The sequence below is a fragment of the Macrobrachium rosenbergii genome, chromosome 46 (genome assembly GCF_040412425.1).
Source record: "Macrobrachium rosenbergii isolate ZJJX-2024 chromosome 46, ASM4041242v1, whole genome shotgun sequence".
NCBI classification, from domain to species: Eukaryota; Metazoa; Arthropoda; class Malacostraca; order Decapoda; family Palaemonidae; genus Macrobrachium; species Macrobrachium rosenbergii.
The window spans coordinates 13,501,009-13,505,824 of NC_089786.1; positions in this window are offsets into that span (position 1 = coordinate 13,501,009).

Genomic DNA, 4,816 nt, shown 5'->3' on the forward strand with positions numbered 1-4,816 from the left:
TACAGTACTACAATACATAATAGTATTAAGATTAAATAATAATAGTACAGTAATAATAAGATTAAATAATAATACTACATAATACTATACACTGGGTACTACCTGTAATAATAATACATAATAGTAATAATAAGAATAAACCATACAAGTATTCACTGGTGATGAATCTTGATTACAGATGATGAAGGTGAATTAGCTGTACAGTCAGATGAATGATGATGAAGATATGACTGCACAGCAAAGTAGAGGCATTACGTCTCCTCAGAGGGTGCCTCTTCACCTTCTTCAGAAGGTGCTTCGTCAGGGATTTCAGGAAGCACCGTCCTGTTAAGGCTTTTGAACATGTTAACGAAAGTGGGACAGTAAGGCTGCATGAGCTCATTAACAGTACTGTAAACATTTGTGGCGTCTCTTCATTATCATCCAATGCCTTTATCATTGTCTGCAGCTGCTGACCTTCCTAATAAATTTGTACAGACCATGAAATTGCTCAAAATCCTGGTCCGATGGTGGGATACAGAGGGCAGCGAGTTCTTCAACAATGTCCTTCCCAAGTATTGTACCCAGTTCATACTCGGTCTCGATGAAGGCAACTGCACTTCCAGTCACGCCATGACAAGCTGCTATTTCTCTGTGACTTTTGCCCTCTCTTAGCATAACAATCATGTTTACTTTCTCTTCACTGGTCATTGAATGTAACTTCCTCTGGTGCTTAGGCTCTTTGCCAGAAACCTTAGGAGAAGCAGAGCGTTTAGAGGACATTTTAGTGCGTGATTTAAAAAAATGTGCTTAGTCCGTACTAGTACTACCGTAACACAAAAAAACATGCAGAACGGAGAGATAGCAGTGAACTGAGATGTGTCATTTGCTTGTACGGTACATACGTACATATGGTACTATTGCAAGCACGTATAACATTGATATGCTGCGCATACTGTACATTTTATTAGATGTTTTGTTGTATGATGATTTTTAAATATTACACACAAAGTGTTTTAAGATGAAGCGTAGTAGTACATAGAGCATATCTAAAATATGCAGGACAACGGGACTAGCAGGTAACACGCCAGTGGAGTATTTTCATGTTAAGTGCTAAGTATATTTTCGTAACTCCCGTAAATACAGTACATTTTTTATGAAAAAAGATTTACTAATTCTCAAATATTAAAGTACTCTAATATATTATTGTCAACACAGCAATATTTCAATAACATATATTAAGTTTTTCTTAAAAGGTGATTTACCCAAGCCAACTCTCTGCAGAGAAAGAACACAGGATACCCTGATGCTGTATACCCAAGACCAATGATACTCGACACACTATTGGCTGTCATATGCAAAGCAGCTGATCCAGGAGTGCCATTCATTTTCCTTGGCGCTCACTGGCAGTACACTTGGCGCTGATTGGCTGAACATTCTCTTGCATCTCGCGAAGATGGAATTCTGGGAGCCTGCATTTTTCAGTATCCTCCAGCTTCCCTGTATAGGAAATACTGATCGGTGTATGTTACCGTGAATCTTGGTGTCATTTGAAATCTTGTGTATCAGTGCTAGTTGCACCCTAAAATGCCTCCTAAAAAATGCCCTGCTCCTTCTAAGGCTTCTGGCAAAGAGCTTAAACAAAAGAAGGCAGTCATGAAGCTCCAGAAGGTAAAACTTCTCGATATGTTGAAGGAGGGCAAAGGTTATGCCACGGTTGGCTGCCATTTTAACTTGAATATAAGGACCGTGAGGTATATTAAGAATAAAGAGGCGGAGATATGGAACGCTGTGAGCATGAGCTTCTTTGGTAGTGAAAAACAGTTTCAACAGTGCAGGATAAAACAATCATTAAGAGGGAATCTGCACTGGCATTCTGGATAAAGGACTTCTGCAAGAAAAACGTGCCCCCTGACTCCATCATCATTCACGAAAAAGCACGACAACTCTACCAGCAGTTTTCTACTGCTACGGAAGACGGCGATGTAAAGGCACAGGAAGGTGATGAAGAAGGGGAATTAGAATTCTTAGGCTTCAACAAACCTGCGCCAAAAGAAAAAGAAGAAGAAGAAGAGGAGGAAGAGCCACACGCAGGACCATCATCAGCTCCTCAAAGTTTTCAGGCCAGCAAGGGTGGTTCCACCAGTTCTAGAAGCTGTTCCATCTAAAGCCTGTTTCTCTGCATGGGGGAAGCAGCTTCTGCAGACAAGGAAGTGGCCACAAAATATCCTGAGACCTTCAAGAAGATCATCCAGGAGAAGGGTTACCTCCAGAACAGGTGCTCAATATGGACAAGACTGGCTTGTTCTGGAAGAAAATGCCGTCTCGGACATACCTCATGAAGGACGAAGCCAAAGCCCCCGGATTCAAGGCCCAGAAGGATAGGGTTACCATCATAATGTGTGGGAATGCAGCTGGCTTCATGTTGAAACAAGGCTTCATTTATGAGGCTGCAAACCCCAGGGCCCTCAAGAATAAGAACAAGATGTTGCTGCCTGCATTCTGGATGCATAACCCCAAGGCCTGGATCATCGAAGTCCTTATGGTTCACTGGTTCCATCACAGCTTCATCCCTCATGTTAGGCAATACCTGAGCGACTCGGGCATGGGGTTCAAGGTGTTGCTGATTATGGATAATGCTGGTGGCCACCCTCTTGATCTTTATTACCAGGAAGTCCAGCTCGAGTTCCTCCCTGCTAACACCATCTCTCTCCAGCCTATGGACCAGGGCGAGATCTGTGCCTTCAAGGCACTCTACACCCGAACTGCCTTCAGCATCTTGTGAATGCAATGGACACTGACAGTGAATTTACGTTGAAAGATTACTGGCATAAATTCGCGATTGCCACGTCTGTCCGTCATTGACCGAACACTGAATGACATGAAGAAGGAGACCCTGAATGTGTGCTGGAATAAGTTGTGGTTGGAGTCTGTGCATAATTATAAGGGCTTCTCTTCTGAAGAAATTCAACATTTGGCCATTGGTAGGGAGGGTCAGTTGGCGAGGATTCTAGGTGGAGAAGGCTTCGAGGACATCACCGACGATGAAGTCAGCACCCTCACTGATGCCCACTCTGACCCCATGACGGACCAGGATTTGGAAGGGCTGATGAAGTCTGCCAGCCAGGAAGAAGACACGCCAGTTTCAGGGGAGGAGGGGGAGGAGGGCCTGACTTTGGAATGTCAGTCGCAAATTAAGAGGATGATTAAGGAGAAGTAGGAGGTGGTTTCAACGTGGGATCCTTATATGGAACGCTCCTTAAAGATTTCAAATACTGTATCCTTGATTCAGCATTGGAGCCCTATAATCAAGCCCTCATCAGCATGAAGAAGCAGCAACAGCAGCTGCCTATCACTATGTTTATTAAACCCTCCCCAAACCCCTGAAGAAGTGCATCCTCAATCACCTGAAGTAGTGCCCCCACAAGCGCCTCCTGAAGGTGAAGAGGTGCCCTCAGAGGAGATGTAATTCCTCTGCTTTGCTGTGCAGCCATATCTTCATCGTCATTTATCGGACTGCACAGCTAATTCATCATCATCTTTAATCAGCATTCATCGCTGGTGAGTACCCGAATGATTTACATACGTAGTAACCTTAATGTGTACATAGTATTTAATTTTTTTTAATTGGCATACATATTTTTGTTTCTCTCTCTCTCTTTCTCTTGTGACTCACACACATACCAGTGTTTCCCCTATAAAAGAAAACGGGACGGCTTGAATAGTAACTGTATGAAAGAAAATGTGTGTGGCTGAATATGTAGGGGACTAGATTATTTTCACATGTAGCTGTAAGCCATACAGTACATATGTATATTTTTAAAGGCTAAATGTTTGAGATGACTTTAGAATTATATTAATAATATCATTTCAAAGATTAATATGATAACAAGATAATACTTTAAGGTATATTTGATGTAGGATGATCTTTTTAGGTATACATTTGGTGTTTGAGCTTTCAAGATATGCGGTTATAGCCATTTTTAGAGGGGAGCTTTACGCATTCGCAGATTTTAACTATTCACAGGAGAGTCTGGTACGCATCCCCTGCGAATACAGGGGGTCCACTGTACTCACCTTTTGGATGTCATGTGACTTAGGAAAGGAGTGATGGGCTACCTTTTAATGAGGGCCACTAAAACAATTCTCAGTCTATGTAGAGAGAGTGGTTTGTTTGTGCTAAGGTGTAGGAAAAATAGGACCATCTGGGATGTTTGCTGTGACATCTAGGTAAATCTTGAGTACTTGAACCAGGCATAATATTTTACATGAAATACTGAGCTCCTTTATCAGAAAAGGGATTTTCCTTTTAAAAAGGTCCTCATTCTTGGCCAGGAATAATAGGCCAGGAGACAACAGCAAATGATAGCTAGGTGTATGGGTGAAAATGATATTTTAATGATAAAATAAAGTTTGTTCATACTTACCTGGCAGATATATATATAGCTGTATTCTCTGATAGTCCGACAGAATTTCAAAACTTACGACACAAGCAGTGGGAGATCAGGTGGTTAGTACCCATTCCCGCCGCTGGGAGGCGGGTATCAGGAACCATTCCCATTTTCTATTCAGATTTTCTAGTGCCACTGTCTCCTGAGGGGAGGTGGGCAGGCACTATGAATATATATATCTGCCAGGTAAGTATGAACAAACTTTATTTTATCATTAAAATATCATTTTGTTCATGAGACTTACCTGTCAGATATATATATAGCTGAATACCACCATTGGAGGTGGGTACAGACAGAATAGGATTTAGGAAACATAATACATGTAGGTGATTGACACCTTGGTTCCTTACCTGTTAGCATAGCTGACTTCGTGATTACTGTCACCC